Genomic DNA, 15,060 nt, shown 5'->3' on the forward strand with positions numbered 1-15,060 from the left:
AAAAATATTTTTTTTTTTACTAGAAAATTACTTTGAACCCCCAAACATTATATATTTTTTTAAAGCAGAGGCCCTATAGAATAAAATGGTGGATGTTGCAAATTTTTTTGTCACACGGTATTTGCGCACAGATTTTCCAAACGCAATTTTTGCGAAAAAAATACATTTTTTTTTAATTTATTGCACAAATACACTATATAATTCCAATTTTTTTGGTAAAATTTAAAAGATGATCTTATGCCGAGTTCATAGACACCTAACATGACATGCTTTAAAAATTGCGCATGCCTGCGCAGCGACAAAAACGTATGTACATTTTTGAAAACCTTTAAAAGTCTCTACAGGTTACCACTTTAGACTTACAGAGGAGGTCTACTGCAAGAATCTGGCGATCGCGGCGATACCTCACATGCATGCTGCAATTGTGGTTTACATATGACACTAGACCACCGCTTGCGTGCGCCATTGCGCGCAAGCACCGGGGGTAAGGGGGGAGGCTCAATTTTTTTTTTTTTTTTTTTCTTTTTTCTTTTGCTTTTTTATGTTATTTTGACACCTTTCCTTTAATTTTTTTTTTTTTTAAATCATTTTTATTGTTATCATAGTGAATTTAAATATCCCCTATGATAGCAATCTGTGGTGACAGGTACTCTTTTTTAAAAAAATTGGGGTCTTTTAGACTCTAGATCTCTCCTCTGACCTTAACGCATCTGACCACACCAAAATTGGTGTGATAAAATACTTTCCCAATTTCCCAATGGCCCTGTTTATTTCTGGCGAAACAGAAAACATAAAATGCTCGTAGCCTCCGGCATCTTAGGCCATAGAGATGATTGGAGCCATTCTCATCTCCAATTAGCTCTATGGTTAGATAATTGAACCACCGGCTGCACTCTCGGGTTAACCGGTGGGACAGGAGAGCCAGAGAAAAACCATGGAAGGCTGCGGAAGGCGGCGGTGGGGGGGGGGAGGCCCCTCCCACTGCCTGTAAAAGCAGTCTAGCGGCCAATTACCTGCTAGAATTGCTTTTACATGTAAGCCGACCGCTGGCTGTAAAAAACGATACCAAGATGATGCCTAAATCTGCAGGCATCATCCTGGTATAACCACTCAAAGTCCAGCAACGTACCAGTACATTGCTGGTCCTTGTTTGGCATATAGTTTTTTTTTTTTTTCATGCAGCCTGTGGGCTGAACGGAAAAAAAGAGAACCTATCAGAAATCAGCACAGGAATAATGCGTAGTATTACTCATCATTAACCGCCCAAACAACCACCCACTGAATTTAATGATGGGTATACATGACACTATCCACGTATACCAAAATAGGATTTTAACTGCAGTGCTGAAATCAGAAAATCACCACAGCTGCTATCAGCAAAGGTATCCACATATGCTGAGCGCAAACGCTGTTTGTGTCAGAATATATAAAATCAATGCGTGGTAGCCGACGAGGGACCTGCAAGAGAAACAGGTCACAAAAGAATGAAAAAACAAACAAAGGACATTGAAAAAAAGTATAGTAGGAAGGAGTAGAAGGACATATAAAATGACTGACAACAACAGTTTTTGGATCTTCATCATTAACCGCCCAAACAACCACCCACTGAATTTAATGATGGGTATACACGGCGCTATCCACGTATACCAAAATAGGATTTTAACTGCAGTGCTGAAATCAGAAAATCACCACAGCTGCTATCAGCAAAGGTATCCATATATGCTGAGCGCAAACACTGTTTGTGTCAGAATATATAAAATCAATGCGTGGTAGCCGACAAGTACCTGCAAGAGAAACAGGTCACAAAAGAATGAAAAAACAAACAAAGGACATTGAAAAAAGTATAGTAGGAAGGAGTAGAAGGACATATAAAATTACTGACACCACAACAGTTTTTGGATCCTTTTATTTTTCTTTCTAACTGTTCCTTTACTTCTTGATTTGGGAGGGACTGCGATCATCTGCGATCTTCTCTTCCAGCTTGGGTCTCTCAAAATGTCGACGGACATCCAACATCCTTCGAGACCCTGTGTTTATGTGCCCTACACTGTGTCGTGCTGTACCCTACGCTAATAATCCACTAGTGTATGGTAGCGCTCGAAACATTCCCCGATGCAGAGACCAGGTTGGTCAGGACATTTGGGACAATAATAACGGGTGTCACGCCTAAATCCGCGCTTGCTACAGACACGACATCTTCTTTGGGGCCATCTTTGGGTAGGGGTACTCGGGAGGACATGTGAAAAATGCCTCTCATGCAGCCGGCTCACTGCATCTGGAAGGGGAAGTTGGGCAGGCATGCCTCCTGGGTACAGGTAGGCAAGGATGATCTCTTCCTAGAATTCCCGGAAAGATCCAGTTCGTCCTGACGCCCTGTATAGGACAAAGGCGTTCAGCATAGCCAATTGGTATAGGTAAACAGACACTTTTTTGTACCAGCGTCTGGCTTTACGGGCAACTAAATACGGCGCCAAAAGCTGGTCGTTAAGGTCCACCCCTCCCATATTAAGGTTATATTTGTGGACACAGAGGGGTTTCTCCATAACGCCAGTTGCCGTAGGAATTTGGATCGTCGTGTCTGGGTGAAGGGAGGACAGAACATAAACATCCCGTGTATCCTTCCACTTCACCGCAAGTAATTTGTCCGTTTTCAAGCAGGCTCTCGCCCCCCGACTAAGACGGGAATCTACAAGCCGTTGGGGGAAGCCCCGGCGATTAGGTCGCACGGTGCCACATGCGCCAATTTGTAAATCGAGAAGGTGACTAAATAGTGGCACGCTTGTATAAAAGTTGTCCACGTACAAATGGTACCCCTTTCCGGATAAGGGTGACACCAAGTCCCAAACGATCTTACCGCTGCTCCCTATGTAGTCTGGGCAGTTGGGGGGCTCCACACAGCTATCTTTTCCCTCATAGACCCGGAAACTAACTGTATAGCCTGTGGCCCTGTCACACAATTTATACAGTTTGACCCCGTACTTGGCACGCTTGCTGGGGAGGTACTGTTTCATAGCAAGGCGGCCAGTAAATTTAATCAGGGACTCGTCAACGCAGACAACTTGTTCGGGGGTAAACAAGGCTGCAAACCGCTGATTGAAGTGGTCTATGAGGGGCCGAATTTTGTGGAGCCGATCGTATGCAGGGTCTCCCCGAGGACGACAGAGTTCATTGTCGCTGAAATGCATAAATCGCAGAATTTGCTCGTATCTCGTCCTGGACATAGAGGCAGAGTACATGCGCATATGGTGAACTGGGCTAGTGGACCAATATAGCCTCAATTCACTCTGTTTAGTTATGCCCATGTGGAGGGAAAGGCCCAGAAAGATCTTAAATTCGGAAACCGTTATAGGTTTCCAGCCGAATTGTCTGGCAAGGTGTGAATTTGGGTTGGCGGCGATGAACTGTTGTGCATATAAATTTGATTGATCCACAATAGATCTGTAAAGATCTTCCGTGAAGAACAGCTCAAAAAAGTTCAGGGGCGTAAAACCAGCTGTCTCCACGTGGATTCCAGGTTGGGCGGTGAATGGGGGAAGTACTGGCGCTGTAGTATCAGTGGGTTGCCAATTAGGAAATGCCAGCGCATCAGGGAGGGCACTATGGGCTCTACGGGCCTGTCTTCGAATACGCGGTGGCTGCGGGCCACTACTTGTGCTAGCCACCGCACCAGCTTCAACTGCACTTAGGGGACTCGCCACGTCACCAGGTCTTACTGCAGTGCTGGTTGTACTAGGTCCAGGTTGTACTAGGCCGCTGGCGCTTGCCAGGTCGCCAGAAGGATGAGCGGCACTAGTACCCACACTCTGCTCCATACGAGCACCCTGCGATTCCTGCATCACAACAACTTCAGAATGGGGTCGGATATGCCTGGGTCTAACAGGGACCCATCTGTCGTCTGAGCTATCTGTCAGGGAGCCGCTGCCGTCATCAGGTTCATATACTGACACTAATTCGGTCATTGTAGCTTCCCCTTCGCTATCAGATGACTCGGTCAGCATATAACTGATAAGCTCTTCATCCCTGTACGAACGTTTGGTCATTTTGGTAACTAAATTTACTCGTACAGTGATGCGACTCACAGGTAATAAAAGCACCTGGTTGTCGAAGATTATTTCAAGCGCTACAAAAAAAAACTGCTAATGCTAGCAGGGATCAGGCCTGACTCTGCTAACACAGCGGTTTTGTGTCTTGTGTTTTTTTGCAAGTGACAGTAATCTATTGATTACTACACTTGCCTGGGTGAAAGGGTTAAACGCAGGTGCTGGCCGGAATCAGTACTGATCGTGCAAACACCGCGTTTTGGGAACCCTAAACTATGGGGGCGCTAGTATAGTTCTGATCAGATCAGATATTGATCTGTTCAAACACTATACTAGAAATGGAAGTGTAGGTGCGTGCGTGCGTGCGTGCGTGTGTGGCAATCAAGGGGTTACTTCTAAACTATGCGCTGGGGATCTGGGGGGGGTGGCGGGGACCCTAAACCTCCTTTGGGAAAGAAACTAGCTAGCTAGCGCAACCTCAAGTCACAATGACACCAATACAAAATACAGTAAAAACAGTATATTATGTGTGTATTAGTGCTAATGTGACAGAGGGTGTAGGGGTTAACGGGATGTGATCAGGGGGGGATCAGGGGTTTAAATCTTTATTGGAAGGGACTGGCGGGTATCCTAAGGATAAAAGGAACGGTGGCAAGCGCTAAACCTGGTCACAAGTCACACTTATACGGGTATATAGAAAATGCTATATACTGTATACAGTGTGCGTTGTGGCAGGGGGTGTAGGGGTGATCAGGAGGGGATCAGGGGATTAAATCTTTATTGGGCGGGTGGCGGGGACCCTAAACCTCCTTGGGACACAAACTTAGTCGCCTGCGCTAATTCTGATCACAATGACACTAATACAAAAATACAAAAACACAGTATATTACGTTTGTATTAGTGCTGATGTGACAGAGGGTGTAGGGGTTAACTAGCGGTGATCAGGGGGGGATCAGGTGGGATCAGGGGCTTAAATCTTTATTAGGGGGGGGTGGCGGGTAATTCAAGTGGAAAAAGGGGGGTCGCAAGCGCTAGACCTGACCACAAATCACACTTATACGGGTATATAGCAAAATGCTATATACTGTATACGGTGTGTGTTATGGCAGGGGGTGTAGGGGTGATCGGGGGGGGGTCAGGGGCTTAAATCTTTATTGGGCGGGTGGCGGGGACCCTAAACCTTCTTGGGACAGAAACTTAGTCGCCTGCGCTAATTCTGATCACAATGACACTAATACAAAAATACAATAACACCGTATATTGCGTTTGTATTAGTGCTGATGTGACAGAGGGTGTAGGGGTTAACGGCGGTGATCAGGGGGGGGTCAGGGGAGATCAGTGGGTTAAATCTTTATTAGGGGGGGTGGGGGGTAATTTGAGTGGAAAAGGGGGGGTCGCAAGGGCTACACCTGTTCACAAATCACACTTATACAGGTATATAGGTATATGCTATATGCTGTATATAGTGTGTGTTGTGTCAGGTGCTGTAGGGGTTAATTGGGGGGGCGATCGGGGGTGAAATGTGCCTATCTAACTGTGTGTGGGTGTGCTTGGTGCAGTACTCACAGTAAGATGTGCTCTCCTCTCACGCTGGATCCAAAAAGACCGTTGTGGGGGGAGGGCACATCTCCTCTAAGCCTGTGTTTACATTTCACAGGCTTAGAGGATGATCTGATTGGGCAGGACCGATCAACAGGTCCAGACCAAAAATGATTGGCCTGGACCTGATGACTGATCGGTTCTGAACCCAATCGAGTCATCATCGGCGGCGGGGACGCGCGGGAGCGCGCACAGGGCCGGCAAATTGTGCTGACGTAGGCCTACGTCAGTTTGCCTGGCCGGGGCTGAGTGCCGACGTAGATCGTCGTGCGCCGGTCGTAAAGTGGTTAATCCCTTGCATCAAATAATAAATCCTTAGAATTCTGCACTTAGAGGCGTCTTTCTTTCCTTATATGATCCTATAGAGCTGCTTCTCACACAAGTGCTGCCCTCAGTGCAACCGTTCTACCGCAACAAAGGACCAGACAGCCTTCCTCACCAGAGCGCCCACATCTCTCCCTTCCTTTCACGTCTGTCACATGTGCTCAGGGTGAACCTGCTCTCATCTGTGAAAAGCACAGGGTGCCAGTGGTGGAGCTGCCAATTCTGGTGTTCACTGAGGCAGGGCAGTGAGCACAGAGCCCACTAGAGGAAGTCGGGCCCTCAGGCCACCCTCATGAAGTCTGTTTCTGATTGTTTGGTCAGAGACATTCACACCAGTGGCCTGCTGGAGGTCATTTTGTAGGGCTCTGGCAGTGCTCATCCTGTTCCTCCTTGCACAAAGGAGCAGATACCGGTCCCGCTGATGGGTTAAGGACCTTCTATGGCCCTGTCCAGCTCTTCTAGAGCTGTGTTTCTCAACTCCGGTCCTCAAGGCACACTAACAGGCCAGGTTTGCAAGATAACTGAAATACATCACAGGTGATATAATTTGCTGCTCAGTGATTTCAGAATTCTAGTCTGCATCTCTCCAAGGTAATACTTAAAATCTGGCCTGTTAGTGTGCACTGAGGACCAGAGTTGAGAAACACTGTCCTAGAGTAACTGCCTGTCTCCTGGAATCTCCTCCTTGCTCTTGGTAATGGTACGGATTAATGTGCCATCGTGGAGGAGTTGGACTGCGTGTACAACCTCTATAGGGTCCAGGTATGGCCTCATGCTACCAGTAGTGACACTGACCCCAGCCAAATGCAAAACTAGTGAAAAACAGTCAGAAAAAAATGGGTAGGGAAAAAAATGTCAGTGGCCTCCACCTGTAAAACCATTTTTGTTTTGAAGGTTGTCCCCTTTTGCCCATCCAGTGCACCTGTTGGTAATTTCATTAACACCAAAGCAGCTGAAACTGATTAACAACCCCCTCTGCTACTTAACTGACCAGATCAATATCCCAGGAGTTTAACTGACTTGATGCTATACTCTGATTCAAAGGTGCTCCTTTAATTTATTTGAGCACTATATATACAATATATATATATATATATATATATATATATATATATATATATATATATATATATATACACACACACACACACTAGGGATAGACCAATTACCGGCGTGGCCGATAAATGGATTTTTGTAAGATCTTACCGTAAAATCCTTTTCTCTTAAGCTCATTGACAGACGTAGTCTTCTTGATTCTCAAGAGCTGGGTTATGTTGTCTCCGCAGGAGTAGGACTAGGCAGAAAGACAAAACGTTCTGGCTCCACCTTAGGGGCAGTCCCTGAGGGTATATCCTCCCTCTCTCTGCTACAGGGAATCAGTTCTGTTTTAAAGCAGTACAGAGAATTTAACCCAACCCAACTCAATGATAGAGGGGCGGGTACTACGTCTGTCAATGAGCTTAAGAGAAAAGGATTTTACGGTAAGATCTTACAAAAATCCATTTTTCTCTATCGCTCATTGACAGACGTAGTCTTCTTGATTCTCAAGAGCTGGGACATCCAGAAGCAGTGCCACAAAATGAGGGGTGGGATTGACAGAATCAAAATCCAATCTAGAAGGCCCAACCGGAGCCAACCAGAAGTATCAAAGGACTCATCGAGTAAACAGATGAGACCTACCCCACAAATCCTCGAGGTAGACCAACAGTCTCCTCAAACAGTGGCCTGCAGGAACCTTGCAGCCAGAAGAGGCATCTGACGATGCCATCACATAAACCTTATACAATATTGTAAAGGTATGAACCGACTAAACAGTCGCCTTGAAAACCTGAACCACTGACGCCTGATGGCGGAAGGTCCAGGAAACTCTAAGCGCCCGAGTAAAATGCGCCTTAACAGGGAACGGGGGATCCCGACCCTTAGATAAAATAAGCCTATACCACCGTCTGTCTGATCCATCTAAAGATGGTCGCAGCAGAACAGGCAACCCCTTCTTAGGGCCATCCGTGATCACAAACAGTGAATCCGTCTTACAAATTGAATCCGTAGTATTCAAGTATATCCTGATCGCCCGAACTACATCCACGGAATGCCATGCAAATTCTCGAGGATGATTGGGCTAAGGACATAGGAAGGACAATACACTGTCCTTATTCAATGAAACTTTGAAACCACCTTAGAAGGAAGGATGGATTCGGATGAAGAACAACCTTATCCCTATGAACCACCAGATCTGGGGAACAACAGGATAATGCAGCCAGTTCTGACACCCTGCGTGCAGAAGTGATAGCCACCAAGAAGACCACCTTCTGGGATAAAGTAGGCAAGGGAATCTCCCTGATATTTTCAAAGGGAGGTGTCTGAAGAACCGACAGCACCAAATTAAGATCCCAGGATGGTAACGGCGCGTGCACTGGCAGAGCCAGGTGTCGCACCCCCTGGATGAAATTCCGCACCAAGGAATGAGTAGACAAAAGCTTCTGAAAGAAGATAGCAAATGCTGAAACCAGACCCTTGATAACACTCAAGGCCAGCTTCTGCTCAACTCCCTGTTGCAGAAAGCCAATATTCGGACTACCGAATAAAGATGTAGATGGAACCCAAGGGATTCACATCACACAATATAAGACTTCCATGTACGATGATAATCTTTCTGGAAGTCGCTTTCCTTGTTTTAACTAGAGTAGGAATAACTGAAGCTGACAATCCCTTGTCCTTCAGCACCTGGGTCTCAATAACCAGGCCGTTAAAAACCAGCGATCGTAAAGCAGGATGGAAGATCGGTCCCTGAGACAGTAGATCCTCCCTGAGAGGAAGTCTCCACGGGACGTCCGCCATCAGTCTGACCAAGTCGGCGTAACAAGCTCGACGAGGCCAGTCCGGAGCTGCCAGGATTACTGGAATTCCTTCCTCCTCTATCTTGCGAAGAAGTCTTGGCAGTAACCCAAGAGGAGGGAAGGCATACATTAGCTGGTATTGCCCCCACGGGGCGATCAGTGCGTCTGCGGTTTCTGCTAGAGGATCGCGGGAGCGAGCCACGAATCTCTGAACTTTCCTGTTGAATCGAGATGCCAACAGATCCATATCCGGGGTGCCCCATCGTAGGCACAACTGGTGGAAAACTTCTGGATGGAGGGACCATTCCCCCTGATCCAGAGTCTGACGGCTGAGATAATCTGCCTGCCAATTCTCCACCCCCGGAATGAACACCGCAGAGATTGCTGGAACAAATCGTTCCGCCCAGCGAAGAATGCAAGCCACTTCTTTGGCCGCTCGGACACTCTTGGTGCCCCCCTGGTGATTGACATAAGCCACGGCCGTGGCGTTGTCCGACTGGATCCGAACTGGGCTGCCCTGGAGCTGCTCGGTCCAGTGAATCAGACAAAGTCTGATCGCTCTCAGTTCCAATACATTTATCGGTAACCTGGATTCTTCCGGGGACCAAAGTCCCTGGACAGATAACTGACCGAGAATTCCTCCCCATCCGGATAGACTGGCGTCCGTGGTCACTGTCGTCCAATATATTGGCAGAAATGACTTTCCCTGGCTGAGCATCGGAGACCGAAGCCACCAGACCAGAGACTCTCTGGTCTGTTTGCTCAATCGGATCTGATTGTCCAGGGATTCCGGATTCCGATTCCATCTGAGAGGAATCTCTTGCTGAAGAATTCGGGTATGGGACTGGGCAAATGGGACTGCTTCGAAGGAAGCCACCATCAACCCCAGACCCCTCATGCAAGTCCGAAGGGAAGACCAGCTGTTGGTGGACTGCTGATTGAATCTTTCGGAGTTTCCCTACCGGAAGAAAAACTCTTGTCCTGACTGTGTCTAGAATTAGACCCAGATATTCGAGCCTCTGGGTGGGAACCAGAAATTACTTTTGCTGGTTCACCAGCCACCCGAATTCCTGTAAAGAAATCATAGTAATTTCTATGTTTTGTAGCAAGGTCTGAGGAGACTCTGCATGAAGCAGAAGATCGTCTAGGTAACCTAGAATCGATATGCCTCTTTGGCGCAGAAGTGCCAACATTGGGGCCAACACCTTCGTGAAGACCCGCGGAGCCGTGGCGAGACCGAAAGGTAACGCCACAAACTGATAGTGGTTCTCTTCTACGGAAAAACGTAGAAACCGCTGATGTCCTGCGAAAATGGGAATGTGAAGATATGCGTCCTAGATGTCTATGGACGCTAGGACATCCCCTGGATGCAGAAAGGCTGCTACTGTGCGAATGGACTCCATTCTGAATCTTCTTATGTAGACAAAAGAATTGAGTGCCCTTAAGTCCAGAATTGGACGCACTTTGCCCTCTTTCCTGGGTATTGTAAATAGGTTTGAATAAAAACCCCTGAAAGCGTTCTGTCCAAGGAACGTGGACTACAACTCCTTGTTGTAGTAAATCTGTGACTGCTCTCCACAGATCGTCTAAACGATCCGGGGATAGTCGGCTATTGGAAGGGAAGAATCGCGCCGGTGGGAGAGATCGAAACTCGATCTTGTACCCTGACCTTATGACTTCGCAAACCCATCTGTCCGGGATTCTGGAAAGCCATGGATCCGGGAACCGGCGAAGACGTCCCCCCACCCCAGTTATGAGTGGGGGGCGCACCTTCAGGCTTTGGACGGTTTATCTTCAGGTCTAGAGGGGGCGGGCTTTTGCTTGCCCGACCAACGACCCCTGACGCCTCCTGCAGGAGCTTTGGAGGACTTAATTTTTTCACCCGCGGGACGAAAAAAACCTCTTGTGAGCAGAAAAAGAAGGCCCTCGTCTTTGACGAGTTCCTTTACCTTTAAAATTTTGCGGTAAAAAGGTGCTCTTTCCACCCGTGAGATCCTTAATGATCTCATCTAAGTTGGCTCAAAATAGACGCTCTCCTAAAAAGGGGAAATTAGCCAATGCTTTTTTGGAACCTTGGTCGGCTAACCAACCTTTTAGCCACAGTGTACGCTTGAGAACCACAGCTGAGACAGATGCTCGCGCCAATAATGAAGTGGCGTCTAACGCCGCATCACACACAAACTGTAACCCCTGTATCATCTGTTCCAACAAATCTGATACCGCCTGAGGGACCTCTTCTAGGTCCCGGCGTAACCACTTGGTCCATTCAGTTACAGCCTGCGAAACCAGACCAATAGCAATTATTGGTCTGAAAGCTGATCCAATCAAGGTAAACATGGTGCGAGACATAGCTTCTATCTTGCGATCCACTGGATCTTTAAAAGACGGGGCGTCTTCTAAAGGAATAACCGTGGCTTTATTCAATCTAGCAATTGGTGAATCCACCACAGGTGGTTCTGTCCATTTCTTAATGAGGGTTTCCTCAAACGGATAACGCCTGTTAATGCGTTTAGAAATAGTAGAAATGCGTTTTGGCAGACTCCATTCTTCTTTGATTGGATTGCCAAAACATTTGGGCAATGGAAAAAACCTTCGCCACTAGATGCGTTTTTAGTCCCAAAAGGGATTTCAGTTTCAGCTATTTCTGACGGAATACCCTGTAATCTTAAGGTCTCTTGAACAGATACAATGAGTGCGTTTACCAACGCTTCCTCTCTGGCTATGGCTGATGCCGAAACATCCTCCTCACTGTCTGAAAAGACAGTACACGAGACACCAATACCAGATGAAGTACCTGCAACTGCAGAAATAGGCTCAGAGTCTGAATCCGAGGTTTCAGATAATAAGGGGTTAGGCGGGGGTCGCTTACTTGCGCCCTGTCCCTGACAAGCCACTTCCACCCGGGACACAAGCTTCCATAATAGCGGACAATGATTTAATCGTCAGTGGGGTGCTGGAGGATCCCGCAGACCCCTCGAGGGGATCCGGAGGAGATACATGAGTGGCAGGGTCCATGATAATTCAGGACACCTTTGCCAGAAAACACAAAAAAACTTTTTTTTTTTTTTTTTTTAAATAAAAAATACCTCTTTTTTTTTTTTTTTTTTTTAATTTTTTTTTTTTTTATGTGTCTCCCCCTAGCGCAATAGCGCCCCTCAGAGTACCTGCTTCTCGATCCCACAGAGAGAGAGAGGGACCCCCAAGGCTCACCAACCGATGCAGTAAAGTTTCCAACCAACTGCAGTCAGCGTCTGTCTTTACAGACTGGAAGGAGCTGTTGCTTTTTCCCAGGTAGAAGGACGTGGCTCCGCCCCCTGTGTACGCCTTCCGGCGTTCCCAGCTCTCCACGAGGTAGCTGGGCTCATGAAACATGGCCGCCCCCATATAGGAGACATTAGACTCCAAAAACATGGCGGCCGGCGTGACCTGAGGACATGCATGCACCTGGTCTACGGCAAAATGGCGGCGGACCGCCGAAATCGTTTTTCCCAGCACATCCACCTGCATCTCTGCTGAGTGGCGATTGATAGATCTACAGGAGATACACTACAAATAAGGTAGGATTATACCTCCTATGTCTGCTGTAATGCTACAGTCTGCTGGGTAGAGTGTTAGCTCTCAAACCAAGTCCACTTCCCACAAACACATACTGTATTTACAAGGGGGACTTTTAGTGTCAGATATATACTGACCATGTATGGAGGGGCCCATAATACATACTGCCTCATAACGAGGAAAGAAAAAAGGGAACGTTTACTCACCATACCGAACCGACAGGCACCCTCTCTTCACAATACCCTCTCCACCAGGGTGGGGGTTTGTGGACCACTCCGGACGCCTCGACTCTCTGGTTCCTGGCGTCCAAGCGAGACTTTTAACTCGCAAGGTCAGTCCCTCCACTGGGACTCCGTCGCGGCCGACCCAGCGTGGAGCTCTGGTCTGCACGCGCTCGTAGGCAGAAACCGGGGTGACCACTGGATCTCAACATCCAGCCCGTCGCCCGGCCCCGCATACTTACTTGAATGTGTCGCGGCCGACCAAGCGCAATGCCATGGTCTGCGCGCGCTCGTAGGCCGGCTGGGGTGACCACTAGTGTCGCCCAGTCCGGCGTTTTTTGCTTGAAGATCTCACAGGAAAAACACTGGAGAAAAAACTACCTAAAAAATATTTCTTCTAAAGAAAAAATCTTGCCAGGACCAAAAAGATCCCAGCAAGGAGCTTAGGTCCTTACTCCTGACTAGACAGAAAAAAACTGATTCCCTGTAGCAGAGAGAGGGAGGATATACCCTCAGGGACTGCCCCTAAGGTGGAGCCAGAACGTTTTGTCTTTCTGCCTAGTCCTACTCCTGCGGAGACAACATAACCCAGCTCTTGAGAATCAAGAAGACTACGTCTGTCAATGAGCGATAGAGAAATGCACTTTCCCTGATATATCGGTATCGGCCTTGGAACTGGCCGATATTTTTGTGACTTCATTCTGCCTTCTTAGGCCGCCTCCCTCGCCTTGGACAGCCTCCTCTGGAGTCGGGCCTAGTCTCACGGAGACTGTATCACAGCCATACACCCACCCACAGCAGCCCGGTGCCAGCCAGCCAGCCACCCACATCCACAGGCCCTGTACCAGCCAGCCACCCACATCCACAGGCCCTGTACCAGCCAGCCACCCACCCACATCCACAGGCCCTGTACCAGCCAGCCACCCACCCACATCCACAGGCCCTGTACCAGTGAGCCAGCCAGCCACCCACAGGCCCTTTACCTGACACCCACAAGCACTGTACCAGCCAGTCAGCCACCCACCCACCACAGGATTCCAGACAGCCAGCCACCCACAGACAGTGTGCCAGCCAGCCAACCACAGGCCCTGTACCAGCCAGCCAGCCACCCACAACCCCTGTGCCAGCCAGCCACCCACCCACCACAGGGTGCCAGCAAGCCCGCCAGTAGGCATTAAACAAAAATTAACATGTTCAGTACCAGATTTGTGTCAAAAATTGTCTTTATTTTTCAAAACTTTAAAATGTACAAAATATCGGCCCATATCGGCCGATACCGAAACATTGTGACCAAAATATCGGTATCGGCCCTGAAAAAAACATATCGGTCTATTGGGCCATACACACTATCAGATTATCTGAAGACTTTTGTCTGTAGACTTACCAAAACCATATAATATGAGGTCAAACCTAAACACTTTCAATTTGTATGCAATCCGGCAGGCCCTTGCACTACATAGAAAAGGTAAATCTGAAGACAAAAGTCTTCAGATAATCTGATAGTGTGTATGGCCCTTATCTCTAATAGACACACACACATACACTGCTCAAAAATTTAAAGGAACACTTTTTCTGGAAGAATGGTGAAACATTACCACAGACACACTCCTAAACCTTGTGGACGGCCTTCCCAGAAGATTTGAAGCTGTTATAGCTGCAAAGGGTGGGCCAACTAAATATTGAACCCTACGGACTAAGACTGGGATGCCATTAAAGTTCATGTGTGTGTAAAGGCAGGTGTCCCAATACTTTTGACATAGTGTAGTTCTCTATGATGTAAGCTACACAGGTATCAGCAATGTTCCAACTCTGTTTAATGAATTGCTATTACAGCCTACTTGTGAAGGTTACACTATACAGAATGCATGCTCAACCTGGGGCCCTCCAGCTGTTGCGAACTACAAGTCTCATCATGCCTCTGCCTTTAGGAGTCATGCTTGTAACTGTCAGCCTTGCAATGCCTCATGGGACTTGTAGTTCAAGTAGGGGGGGCCAACTCAATATTGAACCCTACGGACAAAGACTGGGATGCCATTAAAGTTCATGTGTGTAAAGGCAGGCGTCCCAATACTTTTGACAATATAGTGTATCTCATCTCTTAAAAATAACCCCCATAGATGTCTCAGCAATCACAGGGCGCTCACCTTCCTCCACCACAGCAGCCGTTGCCGCAGCCAGTAGTCCCGCCACTGAGCGCAAGTCTTGGCTGAGCTGAACCAGACCAGAGAGGCCGCCGTCCTCTCCCCCACCCTAGAACATGAAAGTAAAATTTATCAACTTACAGGAACTTAATAACCTCATAAAAATCAATTCTACTCCTGAACTTTATCACTTTATCGCTGTCAGTAGGATTCTATCTCTTGTTTTTAGGATTTTGCACCAGTTGATTAAATCGGTGGCCTGTGAACCCATGTGACCTCCAATCTCCTTCCCCGGTATTAATCAGAGCGCACACACCTGAGAGTTACTAACAAACTGCATTGT

General features: G+C 47.6%; 1 pseudogene across 1 annotated transcript in view; it reads right to left on the reverse strand.

Annotated features, from left to right (window-relative positions):
* Positions 1 to 15,060, reverse strand: part of LOC309552507 — a 158,846-nt pseudogene that overhangs the window by 63,595 nt on the left and 80,191 nt on the right. The window contains exon 7 of the transcript in view: positions 14,721 to 14,826. The product of the transcript in view is annotated as an uncharacterized misc_RNA (transcript). The remainder of the gene's footprint in view (positions 1 to 14,720; positions 14,827 to 15,060) is intronic.

This window comes from Pelophylax lessonae (assembly GCF_965119305.1).
Source record: "Pelophylax lessonae genome assembly, chromosome: 4".
NCBI lineage: Eukaryota > Metazoa > Chordata > Amphibia > Anura > Ranidae > Pelophylax > Pelophylax lessonae.